At 38.7% G+C, this 22,969-nt stretch overlaps 1 protein-coding gene across 1 annotated transcript in view; it reads right to left on the bottom strand.

The window, feature by feature from the left end:
* The window catches only part of PRDM5 (PR/SET domain 5), a 224,758-nt gene that overhangs the window by 121,573 nt on the left and 80,216 nt on the right, over window positions 1–22,969 (bottom strand). The window lies entirely within an intron of this gene.

Genomic DNA, 22,969 nt, shown 5'->3' with positions numbered 1-22,969 from the left:
TCCATAATTTTAAAAAATTAATATACCACTTAAAACCTCAATTCAATAAAAGTAATAGCATTATAGCCACCAAGGGCCAACTACACGTCTTGTCTGTATACCAAGATATGGTACAAAGAGGTATTACATTACAGGTATTATCATTACAGGTATTAATTCAATCTATTTATTTTATAGAAATATAGATACCTTTCTATGTATAATTCCTACCACGACCCAGTCCAAGAATCTCTTCCTTTCATTTGCTACCATAATAATTTTAAGAAGTATCCTCTTAGATGGCTTCCTTCCATACACCTCACTAATTTAATTGCAAAACAACTCTTCATTAATATTGTTCTCCTTCTTCAAAAGTTTCCATTGCCAGAACCCGCCAGATTCCTAATCACTGGAGCTCTCTTGAGCTCTTAGGGCATATTCCTCACCTGTAGGCTCGCCCCCAAGCCCAATTCCATGTCCATTGGCAAGAAGGATTTAAAAGGTGTTGACCCAAAGTCCTGGGACTCAGCATCAACTCCCTGTTGTCATTATCCTGGCTCTGACCTTGCGTTTCAGCTTTGGTGACCATTCTAATATTCAGATCCTGAAATTTACTTCTTATAGCCATCATTTCTGATCATTGGGTTTGTGGCTTATTCCCCTGAACATAGATCCCTCCATAAGAAAATCACTCCTTACATTTACATGTTAGGGCTTAGCACCTTTCTGGACTCTGCTTGGGGTCTGGGGTCCTGCTTATGGTTCCTGTTATGGGTTCCTGGTGATTTTGCTGAAAATGCTTGAGCTGGGGGCACCAGGATGGCTCAGTCGGTTGGGCGTCAGACTCTTGGCTTCCACTCAGGTCACAATCTGAGGTCTGGGATTGAGCCCCCAGGTAGGGCTTTACACTCAGTGCAAAGTCTGCTTGTCCCTTTCCTTCCTCCTCTGTTCCTCCCCCTGCTCATGCTCTCTCTCTCAAATAAATAAATAAAATCTTTTAAAAAATGCTTTGGCTGAAAGAAGGCTGTTCAACATGATGATCTGTTCCAAAGCAAATATTCCTTTAAAAAAAAAAAACTTATTTAATTTAGAGGGAGACAGAGAGTGTGTGTGTGAGCACATGTAGGGGGAGGAACAGGAGTAGAGGGGGAGAGAACCTTCAAACAGAATCTACACTGAGCTCACAGCCCCACAGGATGGGAAGCCAATCTCACAACCTGAGATTACGACGTGAGCCAAACCAAGAGTCCCACACTTTACGAATTGAGCCACTCAGGGACCCCAAAAGCAAATATTCCTCAGCCAGTGGTTTTCATTGTGTGGGTAATCAGGATACAATACAGAGTGAGTGGTGTTACAATTGTTTTCCATCTCCTGCATTACTGCCCATTATTTTGAATTTGTTTCTTAGTCTTGTTTCATTTTGCTTTATTTTTGTGTATCATTTTCAGCTAATTATTTGTATTGAAAGCTGCTTGTAGCATCAAAAAGCTATAGTAGCCTAAATGTCCAACAACAGAAGTTGGAATAAATTAAATACCTAGCAATTGGTTTTAAAATTTACCAAATGTAATTTTGATGGGAAAAAAATATATATGTCATACGTGTGTGTGTGTGTGTATGCACACATAAATACAATGTGCCCCCACAAAGAAAAAGATATAAAAAAAAATTAATGGAGCTTATCTCTAAGTAGGGATAATTTTAAGTATTTTGCAGAATCTTCTGCTAGTCCATACGTTACAGTGTTTCTAGAATTAACAGGTGTTACAATAAATAATAAACAGACCCGGGTCTTGATACCCTGAAGTTGTACCTCATAGGGACTAAACAGCACAGGCTTTGGGCTGGCCAGGGTTCAAAGTCTCAAACCACCAGTTTCTTCATTTGCAAGATGAAGAAAATTAACAATGCTTATCTCACAGGCTGGTTGGTTATAAGAATTAAAAGAATATTTGTAAAATCGGGTAAGGTGCTTGGCATATGATAAGCATTCATGAATGGCAGCTCTGCTATTATTATTATTATTATTGTTCCATCATGATATATAACTTGAAAGACAGTGGTTAAAAGAGTCCTTTTTTTCAAAATTTATTTCAGCCCAAGTGCCACATAAAGTTGCTATGACAATGCTGCTTTTGACTAACTTTCATTTGGCCAAATTGCTCTCAGCCAAAATATAATTCAATTCCACTGACTGCCTACCAGAGCTCTGAATTACTTTGGGTTTCTGGTTGTCACGCTCTGTTCTCTTGTTAACACACTAATGCGTCACTCTGGTTTGGACCTTCAATCTCAGTCACCCGTCTGAACTGTGACCAGCCATCTGCTTTGCTTGCAACTGAGGGGTTTCCCAGGACATGGGGCTTTCACAGTTAAAACTGAAAAAGGACTGGGCAAACCAGGACAGTTGGTCACCCTAACTACACCATCATATTCTCCAAAACCACATTCTGAACTCTACTTAAGATGTCCTCCCAATAATATTGACTGGGTCCATCCCCCAATCTCCAACTGAGGGTTTTCAACATATAGAATGAGTCGTATCTCCAAATATGGCTCCAAAGTCTTACCAAATAGACTCCCATCATCTGAACCCACTTTGTCCTCTCATCTTCAACTATCCTGCAAACGAAACCGCATCCTATTCTTTAGACCAGCTGGCATACTTCCTCTCAGAAAACACTGGCCTCATTCCTGCTTAGTACAATTGCAAAAACCCCACTTGGCCTCCCTGCTACAACTCCTTAGCATCGTCTGAGGCACAGACCATTTCTGTCCTTCTCCATGAAACCTTCTCTAATCTACTAAATGCACGTAGATTCCAGGGGTTTTCTCTATACGAAATGCTTTAACGTTTTTGGGCATTTATAATTTATTTCTCTGGGCTTCGTCATTTAATTCATATGATCAGGAAATTCTAATATGTGTTGATCTTATCTTCCCAAAGATAATTTCCTCAAGGCAGCAAATAAGAATTACCATGTGTCGCCCACAGCGTAAGCTGTACTCATAACAGTTGCTCAACATTTTACAAATAATGAAAAGTACAAAAGAATACTAAAAGGCTTGTGTCTATGGAAGAAAAGCACTTATTAGTAAACTGTTTGCAGATACTTTCTTTTATGTGCCTTTGGTGATAGGCTATTAAAATAAACCAGGTCGCAGATAGTGGTGACTTGGAAGGATGATGGCAGACAAATAACGGAGATGGTGAGAGTATTAAGTATGATCTGAAGAGAAAGCAGATGCTATTTCCTGACAGAATATACATGCAGTATGAGAGTAGAAGGGTCGAAGGGTCGAAGATGAGTCCTCGGTGTTACAGTTTTCCCTCAAGCATTCACAGATGTTACTCTATTTAATAACAATTCTTCTTAAGGTCTAAAATAAAACACCAACTTTAGATTTTTATTTTGAATCTGTATATTCTCTGTAGATGTAAATATATTTTCACATGGTCCTTCACTCAGGTGCCCAAGAATATAACCCAATTCAACCATTTTTTTAAAGATTGTATTTATTTATTTGAGACATAGAGAAAGAACGAGAGAGAGAGAGAGAGAACAACCTGGAGGAGGGGCAAAGGGAGAGGGGAAGCCAGGCTCCCCGCTAAGCAGAGAGCCCGATGCAGGGCTCAATCCCAGGACCCTGGGATCATGACCTGAGCTGAAGGCAGACGTTTAACTGACTGAGCCACCCAAGCATCCCCAATGCAGCCATTTTAAAAGTTAATTACTGTTCTTCAACAAATCTGCAAAGTAAGAGTGGTTCATCATCCCCAATTGAAAAAAAAAATATTTTAGGTCATAAACTACTTTCAAAGCTCTTCCTTTGAACGGAGACAATCCACTCAGATAAGTAAAGTACAGGAGAACATGATCTGTTTCTCTGAATGATACTGAAAAAAAAATAATGGTGGCTTATATTTTATTAGAGTCATCATTTTGGTAACATCATATATGGAACTCAAATTTAGAGACAAACTTACACACACACAAGAGATTCTCTGGATATCTTCATCGTCAGAGTTTTTTAAACAAACTTAGGTAATGAAGATAAATAAATCCAGAAAAAAGATAGTAACCTGGCCAGGATGATTCAACAGGAAAGTTGGAGATGGTGCCGTGTGGTAGAGCTGTTACAGAGAATTCTCTTGAGGCAGGTGCTCCACCAAAATCCTAATGCACCAAAACAACCATTTCTGAATTCATAAAGTAGAGAAGGGCAGCCATATAAATACTGTTATAGTCAACTGTCATGTAGTCTGAATGAGTAACTGTATGGATATGGTCCTAAAAACAAATACTATCATCAATGTCATTATCTCTTTCCATACTAGTAACCTACTCTTAGCCCACTGGGTGTCTTAGCACACCAGCTGGGAAGTTCCATCGCAGGAATGAGCCCAGGGGTGATGAAATCAGCCTCTATGCCAGAGTAAAAACTCAGATCCAGAGAGGAACATGAGGAGGCTTTAGGGCTTTAGAATCAGACTACAAACTGACACAACTCTGTCACTTTCTGCCTATGTAGGCATCCTTCCTTATCCCTATGGGCCTCAACTGCCTCATCCATAAAGCAGAAAAAATACAATTTATTTATGCCTTAGATCTTACTGTTAATTTCTGGTAAGTGGCTAAGAACACATAAAAGAAATAATACCTCACACCAGTAAAGCACTTTGCAGTTTTCTAAAGATTTCAATTACTTTATTTCATCAGATTTTCACAGTAACCTTGTAAGATACAGATAAAAATGTCAAGTGAATTTCCTAGGACACTGGACAAAGAGATTCTACTTTGGAATCATATAAACTAACTTAGGATTCTAGCACATGACTTATTAGCAATGTATCCCTAGGAAAAGTTATCTTAACTTCATTTCATTACCTTATCTACAAAATGGGATCAATAGCACCTACCTAAAAGATTAAAAAATAAGGAGTATATAAAGGAAGCGTGATAGACAGTAGGCACCTAAGAGATGGTCAGCATCAGGGCCCATCTCCCAGAAGAACTCCTCCAACCAGAGCACATTTTACAAATGGGAAAGTTGAGGCTCATAGATGATAAATGAATTGCAAAGCTCACACTTAGTAAATTCTAGAGCCAGTCTAGAACTAGATAAGTGAGTACTGGCATGATGAGGTCAGGAGTGAAATAGAATTAGTTAATCATTACAGCTACAATTTCAATTTTACTGGATAAAATATTTCCTAACGGAGCCCAAAATAACCCAATGCATTTAAGGGCTAAAGGGAATTTGTCTTCACATAATTTTTTTTTTTTTTTTTGCTGCTTACTTTTCAATGACTCACAAAATAATTTCCTTTTTTAGGAAAAGATCAGACACTTATTATTTACTATGTTGCCTCAATCTCATGCACAGGAAAAACTTACATCCTGTTATGTAGATCTGATATTAATATACTCTTAAAATAGCCACGTATATGCCATATACAAAGTAAGAACCCTTAATTAGGAGTCAAGATGGTTCTTCTGACTTTGGCTTTCCCACTTGGGCCCTTTCACCTTGGGCGAGTCTCTTGCCATCTTTGGAACTCTTTTACTTCATCTGCAAAAGGATGGAGGTAGACTTCATTATCTTATCCCTTCCAGAGCTAGATTCAATCACAAGTGAAATAACTTCTTTTTGAAGCACTAGTTAACAAAGCTAAAGAGAGAAACATGCATACAGAATGATGTGATCATTGCTGTTCCTCTCAGATTTCACCCTGTGAAGAGGAATGCTGGTATGGAATGAAGAGTGGAAAGCTGGGTACACAACCTTGTAAGACTGGGGCAGGGGGCTTCTCTGAAATTACACAGAATAATGAAAGCCACCAATTAATAAGATTTTCTCAAAGTGACTGCTTCTGTATTGTGGCAGTAGCTAGAACCAAATAAACTCACAATGTCTTCCAGTCTAATTCTTTCTGATTCTATCAATATCACAAATCATTTACTCCTGGATATACAGGTGTACCTACTTTTCAAATTTCCTATCTCTTTCCAATACCCAAAATCTCAAAAACCTCAGCTTTCTTTGACAATTTGCCCACTGTCCCTTCTCAAGTACCATGCCCCACTAGGAAAGACTTCATGAGAACCCATGCATTTGAGGTTCAGTTCTGTATTTCAAAACAGCAAAAGTAAATGACTCTTGTTTTGCAAGGAAATGTCATCCCCACTGTGTGCAAATAAATAAAACTCTAGAAGAGGCCAAGCGTGATTCGGTGTTCCAGCTGCGCCTGTCTCACTTAACTTGGTTTCTGTTTACTTGTTGGCAGACTGTTGTGCACATGTGGATGATGTAAGAAAAAAATCATGATTGTGAAACTGGCGAAGACACAATTCATTGTATTAAAAAGGTAGTAAGTAGTGAGAATTCAGATTCTCCAGCCAAAATGACTAATGACTAATCAACACAATAGGAAATCAACTTCTAGAGGTTACAAACTGAAACTCTACCAGCGTGGATGAAAAGAAAAGTTTGGACTCCAACCCAGTTACCGATAGAAGCAGGAGACAAGTGACGAAGGTGGAGAAAACAAAATGTAATGAAATAGGAAGAATTCCTATTCCTCTCACTTAATTCTTCTTTACAAAAACTCTAATTCAGTCTCCACTTGTGTAGCAGTATCATTTCGGCAGAGCTCAATGTACAAAGCTGAAAAATATCACTAAAAATTCATTTCCACAGTAAATTTCACAAAATATATTAATACTCATGTAACAATAAAACCAAAAACCTTTAAAATAAGGTCTAACTGTAATAGACCATCGCATTCTTATTTATTCACATGCATCCCGGGAGGAGGACTGTACCAAGTAGCCAGGTAGCTCAGAGTCTTGCAGTGGTGTCTGTGGGAGGTGGGTACTGGATCAGGCTTGACCACGTGACTCCTATCGACCCATGAAACGTGACTGGAAGCAAGGTGAGCCATGTCCAAGAGAAAGCTTTAAGAGAGTCATCACGTTTGGGTGACTGCTCTTTCCCTTCCTCCAGGAAAACGCATGTCTCTGGTAAGGGCTGTTCCTCGAGAACCAAGTGGAACCGAACACTGGAAAAAGTCACAGCCTCCAATAGCCTGCATTTGTGTGGACAAGAACTAAATCTTTGTTGCTATAAACCACAAGGACTTCAAGGTTACGTGTTAGAGCAGTCTTCTTGGCAAAAGTTGACTGATACAATGACTTCAACAAAATAATACCTTTTTAAATTATTTTCTTGGTGAATAAGAAGAACATGTCTTGAAATCAAGGCAAATCACATGCAGCAGGAAAATGACAAGTGTATTTTGAAGAGTGAACTGTGTAAAGTAATTTAATTTCATGTTTATGGTGCATTAATCAGGTCCTATAAAAATGAAGTTTTAAACAAATATAAATGAAATGGTCCCCCCTCTTTTTTTAAAAGATGTATTTATTTATTTCAGAGAGAGAGAGAACAAGCACATGGAAAGGCAGAGGGAGAAGAGCGGAAACAGACTCCCCGCTGAGCACAGAGTCCTACACAGGGCTCGATCCCATGACCCACAAGATCATGACCAGAGCTGATCAGGTGTCAGATGCTTGACCTACTGGGCCACCCAGGAGCTGCTCAAATGGTCTCTTTTCTAATCACAGCTCATAATCAGCCACAAAGCAAAGAAACTGTTTAATATGATTCCCAGGAATGAGATACTATATTAGGCAAAAAACTAAGTCCATAAATAAAAAACAACAATCACTAATCACTAACATATATGCTATCTTTCTCTGAGGGGCTCAAGCAAAGATAGTTATCTTTGAAGCATCTTACAGAACAAATCTGACATCATGGAAAAAAAGTGAACAGAAAAAACCAGAAGAATAAAAAGAAAATTTTGCTACATAGAAAACACATAATTTGATCCTGGGAAACGGAGGTTCTTCACAGAAAAAAACCTGTAACTCAGCTATTTTATTTAGATAAAAGTTCTCAATATTGATAGACCAAGACACTTTAAAATAAGATTATGCTACAGGGAACCGAGTGGCTATTTTATACACAAACAATTAAAGAACATATCGTGTTTGCATAGTATATGTGCTCTATTTTTTTACATCAGAGTCTCTTTTAACCAACCTCCACTTAACACATCCCCAGATTTACCCAACACTCGCATCAAATCTGCCGAACGATGCCCCAAGTCTTCTCAGCAAGCAGCCTGCTCTCTGCTTTGCCCACACACCTCTGCCCTCACTATTTGACTTGTGTGCTTGCATCCCAAGAGTCTGTTGTGTTTGTTCCCACAGGTTTATGTCACTTGTACAAGCTATTTAATTAGTAACTTAACTAAATGTTACATAAACCAAAGACATGAGTAAGAAAAATGCAATTGTTTCTAAGAAAATCAGTTATGCATTTTGAAAAGACTCAACATACAGCTGTAAAAACAAAACAACAACAACAACAAAAAAAAACTGTCAAGATACAGAAGGTAAAGCAAATCTAAAAGATGGGGGAAAATCATAACTCTGGACTGCACTCAGGTTGCTTTACAAGAAAGAGGATTTACTCATACTACTTTAAAAATAGCAAAACTGAATACTTTAAGGAGTAGTTATGAAAAAAATATATGAAAGCAAACACTAGTGAGAAAACCTATACTCAGAATCAAGATGGCTTTGCTCATAAATCAAAAAAAAATTAAAGAATCAATGTATACTTATAAAACTTAAAATAAAATGGTTAAAATATTAATTCTATGATCCCTAACTAGCACAAACTTTTTCTATTACCTGACCAAGTATTGGTCCATATCATATCAGAAAAGAGAATTTCAACCAAATTATCATAGAACCAAGTCTGGGCAAAAGTTCCCCACACATGCCTCCCTAACCATCTATGCTGTCCCTGTCAAAGTGTTTACCATCCTGATCTGTATTTATTTTGCTCTACCCCTAACTGAGCTAAAGGCTCTATGGGGGAAGAGATTATAACCTCAAATTATATATAAATTATCATTCCCAAAATATTTGTTATTCTAAATGGGATCAGAATTAGCTAAACACAGGTCTCTCCTTCCCCCAAAGATCGCTGGTTCCCTTTGGGCAGGCCCTACATCATATTCACCTACCTAGAAATATCAGTACCTGACTCAACACCTTGCTCATTGAGGCGATCCACAAAGGATCCACTGAACTGAACTAAGTAAGAGAAAAATAACTGTCCTTTCCTTTTGAATTTATAAGACCATAAATGCAAGGGTGTCATTCAGGAAAGTGTAAGTTGCTACAAAAAGCGTTGGGGGATCAACTTCCCCTTCCCAATTAATTCTTAAGAATTCAAAATTTAGCCAACAATTGAGAGTGTTTTAACTAACTGGAAATAAGAGAACAGATTAGACAAGCAGATGTGCTTCCTGGAAAGAGAACCAGAATCAGGCCAAGCACACTCCACTCAACATACTAAAAGTCAACTCAAAAACCTAGGAGAGAAGCTGAATGTCCATTCAACACATCTATTGCTGCACATAATGCACATAGGACTGCAGATACCCACTCACAAGAATGCCCAAGCCAGTTACTACTCTGTAGAACTTTTCATGCTCCTGGTGGAAAAGGAATAGAAACTGGTTAAATTACCACAAAGCAAAAAGGGCCCAAGACAGTTGTACAGAGAGCAGCAGCTCTGCAATTTTTAGAGGCAGTTCCACAACAGCATTTAAAATTCACTCTGAACACTGTAAACTGGGTAAATTTTGGACAAGATAAGATCGAGGGGGAATGGGTCTATTAAAATAGGGAAAACGATGGGGCGCCTGGGTGGCTCAGTGGGTTAAGCCTCTGCCTTTGGCTCTGCCTTTGGTCCTGGGATCAAGCCCCACGTCGGGCTCTCTGCTCAGTGGGAAGCCTGCTTCTCCCTCTCTCTCTCTGCCTGCCTCTCTGTCTACTTGTGATCTCTCTCTGTCAAATAAATAAATAAAATCTTTTAAAAAAAACATAGGGAAAACGATGTTGGCAAAGTCACAGCATTGCGAAGGGTGGTTTAGGTTATGGCAAGCAACAAACCTAGCTATAACCCTAGGTATTGCAGAAAAGTTGCAGACAAGTCCACTGAAAAGGTGGCTTTGATGTGTGGAGTGACCAAGAAGTCAAGCACAGCTGGAACGTGCCCTGTGAATTGCAACATTTGAAGAAAATTATAAGGCAACCACCTCACACTAGTGAGACAGGAAAAAAAAAAAGTGGAAAAGTAGAAACCTAGAAGAAATTTTGTTCATCCAATCAATATGACTGTATATTTTATATATCAACTTGACTAGAACACAGGGTGTCCAGATATTTGGCCAAACATTATTCTGGGTATATCCATGAGAGTATTTTCAGATGAGATTAACATGAGAATTCACTGACTGAAAACAGGAGCTTGCCCTCCCCAACATGGGTGGGCCTCATCCAATCAGTTGAAGTCCAACGGAACGAAACAGTGACCTTCCCCTGAGTAAAAGACAATTCCTCCTGCCTGACTTCCTCCAACTGGGATATTAGCTCTCTCCTGCCTTTGGACCTGAGCTGAAACATGGGTTGTGTCTCAAGCCTGAGAGTCTTCCAATTTAAACCATAGCCTCTGTTCTCCTGTTTCTTTGGCCTTCAGACTCAGGCTATTACATCAGCTCCCCTTGGTATCTAGCTGGCTGGCTCACCCTGCAGATCTTAGGACTTGTCAGTCTCCATAATCATGTGAGCCAATTCTTACAATAAGTCTCTTTACACACATATCCACTGATTCTGTTATTCTGGGGAACCCTGACGAATCCAATCAAACTTGAAATTTAAGATGTCTATTATATTGCTACAATACAATCTATATGATAAAAAACTAAAGTACATTTGATATAACTTCTAGTCAAAGAAAACGTATCAACATCAACCTAGACAAAAATGTAACATTAAATAACCTACAGATAATTTCAGAGCAATAATCTTTCAATATCAATAGTTTTTAATTCTACTTCTTTTCATTTTAATGAAGATAGAAGTACTTCTAATAGAGATAAGTAACTCATTTGAGAAAAAAAAAAAAAAAAAGAATTGAGCCTGTATGTGCCAAGAGGTATGCTGGGACAAAGTATACCACAGGGAAATAAACCCCACACAGCACTCACCCTCAGAGCTTATAGACTAAGTGTATGCCATTAATCAACCACAAAAGAAATCAAAGAAATGGAAAATAACCTGATGAATCCAAAGACAGTGAGAACATGGTGCTTCTAGAGTAAATAATGGAGAGAGCTGATCTCAGCCAGAGTTCAAGGATGGTTTCCTGGGAATATGATGACTTAGCTCAGATTTGAAGGATACAAACAGAGGACTGTAGCAAAGGGAAAAGGGAAAATGCATGTGTGGAACAAGTGGAAAGAGCTGGGACATTTAATAGCTGGGTAAAAAGGAGTATAAGCTGCAAAAACAGAATGAAAATGAGTGGCAAGGAGATGAGAGTACTTCACAACAGATGAAAAGCTCTGCTCCCCTACTTCCAGGCTTGATAAACTTGAGCTCAGCCTTTTCATCTGCAAAATGGGGATACTAATCCTTTGCAGGGAGAGAGGCTGTCAAGAAATTAAGTGAGATAATGCTGATGCAAAAATATGACAAATTTTTATAATGGGACCAAAACAGCAATTTGAAATCTCATTTCACAAGTACAGATAATCAGTTTTTATTTATTTTGTTTTGGTTTTAGTTATTGATTGACTTTCTAGGGGTTGAAATTATGATAGGGTTTCCTCTGGCCTTTAGATGTTGTCGGAAAAGTTAAAAATCATATGTGTTATTGAATGGCAAGATGTGAAGTATCTTCAGGGACTATTATATATCACCTTTATATACAATATGGCATTGGTCATACCATGAATTGAAACAAAGCAAAATATATTTACAGAAGTTTAATACAAACACAAAATGCCCAATAATATGATTTTAAATCTAATAAAGAAAAAAAAATGAGGCAAGAGCAGAAAAGCTATTTACAAGCACACTGCATTCCAAAGTCTAGAAATGTGCACATGGGGTTGAGTCACATAGGGAAAGCTCTCAGAAGCCTCGTTGGTTTACACGCTATTGCTAGAAGAGGAGTCAGGTTAACTCTCAGCAAGAGTGACCATGTTCCTTTTTCCATCCTGAAAAACTAAAAGAATGGAAAGAAAGAAAGAAAGAAAGAATGAAGGAAGGAAGGAAGGAAGTGGGGGAGAAGGGAAGGGGGGAGGGATGAAGGAAGGAAGGAAGGAAGGGGGGAAATGAGGGAGGGACAGAGGGAGGAAAAAAGAAAGAAGGAAAGAAAACAAACTAATAGAACAGACGGATATGTAAACCACCATTAACTGTGCGTAGCCATATGTCAAAGGACTGACTTAACCACAGGAAAAGAAACCAGGAAATGGTGCTTTAATCTCTGTTCATTGAGAAGAATTCAATAAAACGTTCATTAAATACCAACTTAAGAAATAATGAAACATTAGTCATTTGATTATGCATTTAATTAAGTATAATAAAAAGTGTGTATAGTTTTGACATAAGTCAGCCATGATGATGATATATTTAATTACTTCCTAGACTCTTGTTAACCTCCAGAAAAGGGAAGGCCACAACTCAAAACTCAGAACTCCTCTTTCATTCAACTCTGCACCTTCCCGATGCAATAAAGCACCACAAAGAGTGGCCTACAACTCAGTAATGAATCTTCCTTTTTCCCTTTCCTCAAGCAGTCTTTTTGGAATCATGTGAGACTTCCCAAGAGGACTAAGACACAATTAAGGATGACTAGATTAGGTTCTAAGAAACATGTTTCCTAAGGTTCTGTGAGCCGGTTTCTCAAATTCTCAGAATTTAATATACTTAGCTGAATATAGTATAACTTTATTGTTTACTATAATCTTTGTTGAATTGAATTGAAAGACATACAAATTCTAAGACAAAGTTTACACCTTCTTTTGAATATTTTATTAATCCAGTGATGGAACATGAAACTTCATATATTTTTTGTATTGCTAAGTACTGGCTGAACCTTTTATGAGAATTCATGTACTGAATGACGTACACTTTTCTTTGAATAAAAATTTCCCGGGGCGCCTGGGTGGCTCAGTGGGTTAAGCCGCTGCCTTCGGCTCAGGTCATGATCTCAGGGTCCTGGGATCGAGTCCCGCATCGGGCTCTCTGCTTAGCAGGGAGCCTGCTTCCCTCTCTCTCTCTCTGCCTGCCTCTCCATCTACTTGTGATTTCTCTCTGTCAAATAAATAAATAAAATCTTTAAAAAAAAAAAAAATTTCCCTAGAAAACTCAACTTCCCTTTATAAAGAACTGTCACTAATTCTAGTGTTTTATGTTAATGCATTAAATTAACCTCACTTTGCAGCTTGTTTATTGACTATTTTAATACCAATCATTAAAAAAATGTAAAACTCATCATAAAATGTATCTCCATTTTTTTGTAAAAAAAAAAGCCATGTTCTTCTTTATGTTCATACACAAAAAAAATCTTGCCTGGAAACGAGTGGTATGTATGCTTGGTTTTAGTTGTCTAAATTTTAGATTTAAGACTTAGATGTGTGTGTGTGTATGTGTGTGTGTGTGTGTGTGTGTGTTATTTTAATTTCCTCCTCTGATAAATGGGGTATTCATGTTATTTGCTTTAGTGAATCTAATACAAATGCCTCTTCTTTTCACTACATTTTTAGCAACTAAAAAATTTTAAACTTTCTTCTTTTTAGTCTTTACCATATCTCTTTTTAAACCTTGTAATGATATAGCACAATCCCAGTGTATTTAATGCAATGTTGATTAATTTTTAAATACTAATCTTTCATCATTATTATTTATTAGGTAATTCAAAAGAAACTACCAATTCACAGCAAATATCATCTTTCCCATGAACCTTTGCCATTTCACTATTCTATATCCAGGCTTCCAAGTTAGTCCAGGCTGGACTTCTGGGTTCTTAGTCAATGGAATTATCTTCAATCTAAGGCTCTGATTATCGGTGGTAATAACTATAAAAAAGATCTAGGACTTAACAACAAGGTGCTGTTGGCCACACAGTTATCTGGCTAAGAGACAAAGTACTTACAGTAGACTGAACCGTGTACACACAGTGCATATCCTGCACTCACAGAGTAAAAATGCAACACTTTGCCAGACCAAATACTCTCACGTCCCTAAATTACAGACCAGAGTTCAAGTGGAAGCATTTGCCTTCTGTTATTTCAAAGGAAATAGACATAGCTTTCTTCCAAATTGACAAGGCAACTTCAGCCAGGTGTCCCACATCAAGAGAGAAGCGACAGAGAGCAGAGGAGGCCAGGTCACCCGGCACTCGCTGAGCCCCAACTGGATACACCCCTGCTCACGTGGGCGGGGTGGGGGGAACAAAGAGCCGAAATGGACTGTTCTTGAGAAACTCAGCCCAGTGACAGAAACACATACAGAAATTAATCATTTCTCTAAGTCAGCCCACCACTATATCACTTAGTTGGGATTTCTATTCTGGAGATATTGGGAACATTTGAAATAATTTTGTTTCAAATTTTAAAAATTTTAAAGTAAATATTAAATAGAATTTAACTTTAAAATAGTAATAATAAATTTAAATTAAATATAAAATAGAAGAGTCAGCACTTTTCCTCCCAGAAAAATAATTTCACAGAATTCCCATTTTAAATTCTACTTTGTACTTTCACAATGACCAATCCTGTTAACAAAGGTCCCACATCAATCAGGAAACGAACATTCTCCAGCACTACAGCTTCTCTTCGGTTGATGTCACAGAGGTGGACTTTGCTGGCTTAGGAATTATGAAAGCATGGGAGTCTCTGAAATGATTTCTAGACACCCTACCTACTCACAACCAGCATTCCGCATTCTATTTTTTTTTTAAAGACTTTATTTATTTATTTGACAGGGAGAAAGCACAAGTAAGTAGAGCTGCAGGTGGAGAGGGAGAAGGAGAAGCAGGCTCCTCACAGAGAAGGGAGCTCAATGCAGGTCTCCAGTCCAGGACCCCGGGATCATGACCAGAGCTGAAGGCAGACACTTTAAGGACTGAGCCACTCAGGCGTCCCACAGCACTCTGCATTCTGAAAGACAGCTGAGAGCAGGCAGAAAGCAAGTCTATGTGTTCTCTAAGAAACAATCGGCCTGCACAAAACCCACTTCTCTACAAACGCTGAAAAGCGGCTTAGCATCATCATAAGGATCTCAAACCTGTCTTTGAGGTTGCCAAACCACTCTTGCTAATAAAGGTCTGTGCACAGACAAGCCACCATCCCCACAGGGCACTCCTCTAGCAATCTTTCCAAAGAGAGACAGGTCACAGAACCACAGCCTGTAAAAGGGCACAGTAAACAGTATTCAAGGGGCCTAAGAGGACATATGGTTTCCTGGGCATCCAACACCTGAGGAGCTGAGGGGCAGGGCACCAGGCTGCTGCTGCCATGGTCTGGGGCAGGTCCAACAGCATTTAGTCATGGTGCACAGCAGGCTGTTGCCTGAGTGGTTATTTGCTAGCACGTCTCCGACATGCTTGGTGTTTACACTAGCTACCCTTAGAAGATTTTAGACTAAATAAAACAGATTTTGCTCAGTTCTATATAGAAACAAAACTATAGAGACAAAAACCATAAATGTGACAGAGCTGTGATAAAAATACTTGCTAAATTATATTGGCACACACAAGGTCCAGGTGTTTTACTTATGTTATCTCGTTTAATTTAATCGCCACAAAATCCAGTGAGGTAGGTATAGTGATCATTAATTCACAAGAAGGGGAGCACCTGGGTGGCTCAGTCATTGAGTGTCTGCCTTCCCCTCAGGTCATGATACCATGGTCCCAGGATCAAGCCCCACATCAGGCTTCTTGCTCAATGGGAAGCCTGCTTCTCCCTCCCCCACTTCCCCTGACAGTGTTCCCTCTCTTGCTATCTCTCTCTCTTTCCTCTCTCATTCCCTGTCAAATAAATATATAAATAAATAAATCTCTAAATTTTTTTTTCCCCCCTACAAAAAGGAGGAGTTCAAGATTATTCTTACCCCCATGGAGACAGTGACAGGACACCTCATGAACTACAGTATTTCAGTGTTCAGCATGGGCCCTGGCATGAAGCAGATGCTTGAGAGCTATCAGCTGAACAAATGCATCAAGTGAACTAACTGAGCCAACAAGGCTCAGAGCCAGGAATCTACTGTTTAAACTGCCTTTCTTAATAGTATCCAAACTAGGCTCAGTTCGGCATTCCTTCTAATTCTAGATCAAGTGCTTGTTTTGTCCACTGACTTTAGCCTTCCTCATCCTCCTACAAAACAAATTACCCTCACTGACCATTGCCAGAGCCAGCCTTAAAGATGGCACCCAATGATGCCCTACCTCCTGGGACTGACACCCCTCCACTATACTGTGGTCTGTGTCTATGTGACTAACAGCATCCCACGGCAGTAATGGTACAGTATGTCATTTCCAAAATTAGGTTATAAAAGATGGCCTCTCTCTCACACACACACACATTGTAAGGACCTATTGAGCCAGAGCGACTCCATCTTGGTTAAAAGCCATTTTGTTGTTTGTGCAGTAAAACTTAAACTGACCCTGCCCTGGCCCCCAGAGAAACTTACTAAGAAGCAAGTCTGGGAAACCAGTAAAAAAATGGTTGGCTAGTTCCTAATAACAGAGCCCAAAATACAAGGCCAGGTCGGCCAGTTCCTGATAACAGAGCCCAGAATACAAGAACGAGTCAGGCCAGGTGGAGACATCCAATCAGTGAAAGTACACATACTGTCTCCTTAACCACCAAAGAATGTAAACTCCACCTTTTGGGGGCCAAACTTGAGCACCAATTCTAACCAGAGTAATAGGTTAGTTCAAACAGCTACTATAGGGTAAAGTGTAATTCAATTGGCCACCTGAGCATGACCTAACATGACCATGCAACTTTCTGTGTATGTTACAATCTCATTGGCCACCTACGTCTGGCCAAGCTTTTGCTCTATAAAAATTAGTCTGTGGGACTGAAAGGAGTCGCTCTTTGATATAGTCAATTCTTAAGCCTGTAAGCGGGGATTGGTCGCTCTCTTTGGAGACGGCGCTGGCCAGTCAGTCTGACTTCTAATGCTTAGCACAGAATAAAGCTTTGCGTAACTTTAACTTTGTTTCAGTCTTGTTCCCCTGGCCAATCAGTCTGACTTCTAATACTTGGCATAAAATAAAGCTTTAAATAACTTTCACTTTGTCTCAGTCTCGTTTTATTTAATAACGGACCTAACACACATCACTCTCAGAGAAGCAACTGCCACGTCATGAGGATAGCTTCACATGGGAAAGAGCCATGTGAGTAATCTTGGAAGTAGAATCCCCACCCCAATCAAGTCTTGAGAGGCTTCAAACAGCCCCAGATGACACTTGATTAAAACAGTCCTTAGCTAAAACTCCAGAACCACCCAGGAAAGTTGCTCCCAAATTCCTGATCCTCAGAAAATGTATGAAATAATGAACATTGGCTGTTTTAAAGCTGTCAAAATTGGAGGAGAGGATTTCGTTATGCAGCAATAGATAACTAATACAATCACAAAAAAGATACCGGTAAGATTTAGGCTAGATAAAAATCATTCTAAAAAATAACTCAAAAGTCATGCTCTGATAAAAGTGATTGACAGAATCCTCATAGTCAAAAGACAACAGCACAGTTTGTTTTGCTGCTGGGTGGGACATGGACAGTAGGAAGCAGAACTGGTCTTGAGTGGAGGTAGCAGAAGAAACCACCTGTATGGTTTCTGGATTGAGAAGCTCAGGAAGTCCCGCCTACTCAAAACTTTTCCCTACACCCAAACTGACATGCTCTGATCCTAAAATTTTCCTATCATTAATTTCAAGAGATCTAAATGCTAACTTTAACACATTTTTAATGCGTTAGCTAGCAGCTGAGGAAAAAGGAAACAAATGGAAAAAGAGGCAAGGACAGATACTGCCTAAGCGTGACCTCTGTATAAAGGAAAAGAAGGTGCAATGGTTTTGAATAAACTCAGGATAGTTTGAGAACTTAACATTAAGATCAAGGAATACCTGATGTAAATAACTCTAAAATACGTATATCTTTAAATTAAACTGTTCTGCAAATGTTCAGTAGTTTCAAAAATATCCAAATAGTAAGTTGAGAAACATGGCAGGTTTTTGAAATCTGCATTTACTCCTTTGTAAATTATCTCCTCTAAGGTATTAGAGCACAGTGGTTTTAGAGGGCCGGCAGGGAAGACAGACCACCTGGCTTCAATTCCTACCCAGCTACTCAGTGGCCTCAGCTAGTTACTTAGACTCTGAAAATCAACAACCTCATTTGGTAAAGGGAGGCAACAGTTATAGCACCTCCCTCATAGGATCACAGTAAGTATTAAGGTTATAACACACCTACCCACTTACTGGCACACAGTAAGTATTCAGTTAGCTGCCATCGCCATCATCATTATTCAGGATTAACTGATACATTTCAAGTATCAACTGATACATTATCACTACACATAACTTAAAAAGGATATTTCTATAAATACTCATTTGGCCTGCCTATAAACTACAGACTGAATTAAAAGAATAAGTTGACAAGTAATACATTAATTCCAATACTTCTCATGAGAATATGTGGCCACATTAGGAATAGTACTTAAAATTCCCATAGGACTGGGGCACCTGGGTGGCTCAGTGGGTTAAGCCTCTGCCTTCAGCTCAGGTCATGATCTCAGGGTCCTAGGATCAAGCCCCACATCGGGCTCTTTGCTCGGTGAGGAGCCTGCTTCCCCCTCTCTCTCTGCCTACCTCTCTGCCTACTTGTGATCTCACTGTCTCTCTCTCTCTCTCTCTGTAAATAAATAAATAAAATCTTTAAAAAAAAAAAAAAAACTTCATAGGACCAACTGCTTGTAATTGTAGCTCAGTTTAAACTTTTACCTAATAAGAGACAAATACATACATTACTATAAGATAATCCATTAAAAGATCTGCAAGTTATTTAACTGATATTTCTGTGGTGTAACTGAAGAAATCATTAGACAGTTGCACCTTAATATTCTATAACCAATTCTAGAAAATATTATAAAAATACCATTTACATAAAAATCTGATAGGAAAAAAACAGAAATAGAGAAGAAACTGAATTTTAAAAAAGTAAAATTTTTATAAATGAAAAATCCTTTCAATTTTTTTTTTGGTTGCTTGATTGGTTGCTAGGTTGGTACCACTGTGATTTGAGTGCTGCATCACCATTCAATAAGCCTGTGGATCTTGTTTCGATGACAACGGAGAAAGTCTTGTCTGTGCTTTAATAACATTCAAGTTGCTTCTCTCTTAGGGAATCCACATCTGATCTCCCAGCTCCACCATTCTGAAATATCACATGTCACCAGAAGACTCCAGGATAGGCTGCCTAAGACCTCGCAACAAGGCAGAGGAAGGAGAGAAAATAGTATGTAATAAAATAGCTCTCCTGGTAATGGGAAAACTGACATCAGAATTGGGAAAAAGCTATGCTGACATCACAAGTTTGGCTCAATACGTGGTGCTCTCTTAACTTATTTAGGCAATCCACACAACCTGACATCCCTCATGAGGTGTACCAAAACTCAAATGTTTTTCCATATGCTCCTTTTTCTTATGACACCAAGCCACCTATTCATTTATGTTGATAACATACTGCAAAAAAGTCCCAGGGAAGGGATGCCTGGAAATATGTCCTAAATACGTCTCTAAAATATCCCACTGGGGCCCCTGGGTGGCTCAGTGGGTTAAAGCATCTGCCTTCAGCTCAGGGAGTGATCCCAGAGTCCTGGGATGGAGCCCCACATCGGGCTCTCTGCTCAGCAGGAAGCCTGCTTCCCCTTCTCTCTTTGCTTGCCTCTCTGCCTACCTGTGATCTCTGCCTGTCAAATAAATAAATAAAATCTTTTAAAATAAAATACCCCAAGAATTCACAGTCTCAACTTTGAATAACATAATTCTGTACCTAAATAAATAATTTTCTATGAAAAGATAAGAAATTTTTATAAAAGCCTATAAAACCCTCAGTAGGTCAAATATTTTTTTAACTATTACTTTTTTTCCTTTGGTGTAACAAAATTAATTTTTAATAAGAGTCACCCATTTTTTTTTTATGTAGCCTAAGAATTCCTTTGGTTCATTTTAAGCCACGTCTTTCACACTTAGAATTTTCTGGTTCAGTTGGAAATACTTTTCAGAAGCCTGAACATATAGTTCAACTAATGATTCTGAAATGTGTGCATGTGGGAAGAATTTTGTTGCTTACAAAAGCCTTTAATAATTCATACATTTAAATCATCATTTCCAAAGCAAATTTTCCAAAATCAAATAAATTGCAAAACTACAAGTAAACTAAGTCTCCAAAAAGAAGTTCCAATCCTCTGCCAAAACAGACCTCAAATTCTTAATCCCTTGTCCAAAAAAATTGGACCAAGTATTGACGTTTTCCACCAAGCAAGCCACATAGCCACAAATGTTTCTCATTTACTCCACTCCTGGGACATACAGCTCAAATAAAAAATTTCCTGAATACCCCAAATTTCAGATACAATTTGGAATGTAAATGATTCATAATGTTATGCAGGAAACATTATGATCTTCTCCTACCAACTCAATGTTTCTGGAATGTAACCCACAGGAGATTAACCCAATGAATCAGAAGCTGACATCACCGTCAGCCTTGTGACCCAACTATTATGTCCTCTGCCCCTAGCTCAGATGTGATTTTGAACTCTGAACACTCTGCTACTCCAGCTACCGTTCAAGTAAAACAGGCATTCCACCAAGGGAGCTAACGAAGATCCACACTGAGCTCTGTGGCAAGTAACATGGTTACAGTGCACTCAACCCTCTCTAAGGAAAGGCCAAAACAACGTTAAAAGGAATTAAAGGCACTGTCATCACGTGTGCACTAAAAGACTCCCCCAGTGGCCTCTGAACAGATTCTAATTAAATTCAAGGGTGAAACTTCACAGAGCCTCTAGTTAGTTTATGAATCCTATTCCAATCCCACCCTGCTTCACCTCCTCTAAATCAAATAATTTCTGGGAATATCAAAGTTGCAACAGTCATCCCTTTGCAGATTCCTCTTCTCTTTCAAGGAAAGAAGCACAGCACAAGAACACTGGACTGAAGGCCCCAGTGAATGTGAAAATTGTGTGTCTTAGCAACTGTGGTTACTCAAAAAGAGAGATATGTGGGCGGTCCCATATCATGAAATAAACAGGGCGTGGAGTCATGAATGTGGGTAAGGGAAGATGGAGATAAATACCTACTGACATAGTATTCCACTACCTGAAGGGATCATGACAAGCAAAATGTACACTGGAAGGTAACTCTCCAACAAGCCTTATCTGAGAGAGCCTGACACAAAATTCAAAGCTGAGAGGGCAACACCTTGGAAGTCTGGGCAAATGGAGAGAGTTACCGATGCTACAGAAATAACAGCCAATAGGAAGAAATGTCTCAAACAAAAGGCATCTGAACAAAGGTTAAAGTTATTATTTAAGCATAAGGAGAAAAGAATCTAGTTTAAATAGAATAACAGTCTCTAAAATAGTAATAAAGAAAGAACACAAAACAGTGGGTTTGCCTAAAGTAAATTTCATGGGTCTGTAGGCTTTCTGATAGCTGTAACATTCACAAGGAAATACTAAAACTGAATCTATAAATTAAAATTATGAGTTAACTAGAGATGCTGTGAGATGACTGCATCAGGAAACCACAAAATATATACTATAAAATAATTGAAAAAAAAATGTTTACACATTTTAAAAAATCAATTGAAATCTGTGGTTAGATCAACGTAGGTCATGGGTCATCTAAAAAATGGCTTGAATATCTCTAACTGCCGAAAGATCCTGTTTTCCAGCCCAACCTAGCCTGTTGGTAAGAGGCATCTCTCATTAATCCAGACCAAAAAAGACAGTAATCACATTAGTCATCCAATACTTATTTATACTGAGAAAAATGTGGTTAGCTAGTAACATCAGAAAATGGAATATTCTAGATGACCATCTTTTCTGGTTACTTTAAAACCTAATTCTGCATATTTTCCCTCTTGTGACTGTTGGTTTTACACTTGAATGGAATCAGCATAACCCTCAGCAAATATTAAACCTAGAGTTTTTCTGATCTAAGTAAATGACATGATGTTTATGAAGCTTCTAGAATGGTACTCATGGTAAATACTTAAGGAAATACTTAACGAAATACCTTATTCTTTTCCTTCTCTCTTACTTCTACCAACCATAGTTTTGCTTCTTCTTTTGCAGTTTAGGATCCAGAAGCTGTGTTTTCCATGTGATCAGCCAATCCCCCCCCCAAAATACAATGTTTCTTTTTCTACCAATCATCTGATCAAAGAGTTTTAATTAGAGGACCCCTCTAAAAATGTACTGTCTTAACTTTTTCTCTTTTTGGCTTAATTTCTACTGAGGAATCACCTAAGTTCAAATATAGTTTCTATCAGAGCCCAATGTTATATGAAGCACTATACTAGAATACAGGGATACAGAATTCAATAAAATATGGTTCCTACTTAGGATGGTTAATTTTACATGTTAACTCGACTGGACAATGGGATTCGAAGATAGTTGTTCAAACTTCATTCTGAGTGTTTCTGTGATGGTGTTTTGGCATGAAATTAACATTTAAGAAGATGGACTTGAGTAAAGCAAATTGCCCTGCACAGTGGGGGTGAGCCTCAGCCAATCAGTTGAAACCACCCCCCTACCTCTCACCCCCCCCACAAATTAGAGAATTCTCCTGCTTGATGACCTTCACACTGGAATACCTGCTCTTCCAGCCCAACAGCATGTGAAGTGGAACATTGGTTCTTCCTTGTTCTACAGCAGCCTGTGGATTCTAGATTCAAAGTGGGACATTAGCTCTGCAGAGTTTGGATTTGGCCAGCCTCCTCCGTAACCATATAAGCCAATTCCTTATAATAAAT

Source organism: Mustela lutreola, chromosome 1 (genome assembly GCF_030435805.1).
Source record: "Mustela lutreola isolate mMusLut2 chromosome 1, mMusLut2.pri, whole genome shotgun sequence".
Taxonomy (NCBI): domain Eukaryota; kingdom Metazoa; phylum Chordata; class Mammalia; order Carnivora; family Mustelidae; genus Mustela; species Mustela lutreola.
Note: the sequence above shows the minus strand (reverse complement) of the source record. Positions and strands in the feature narration are given on the sequence as shown.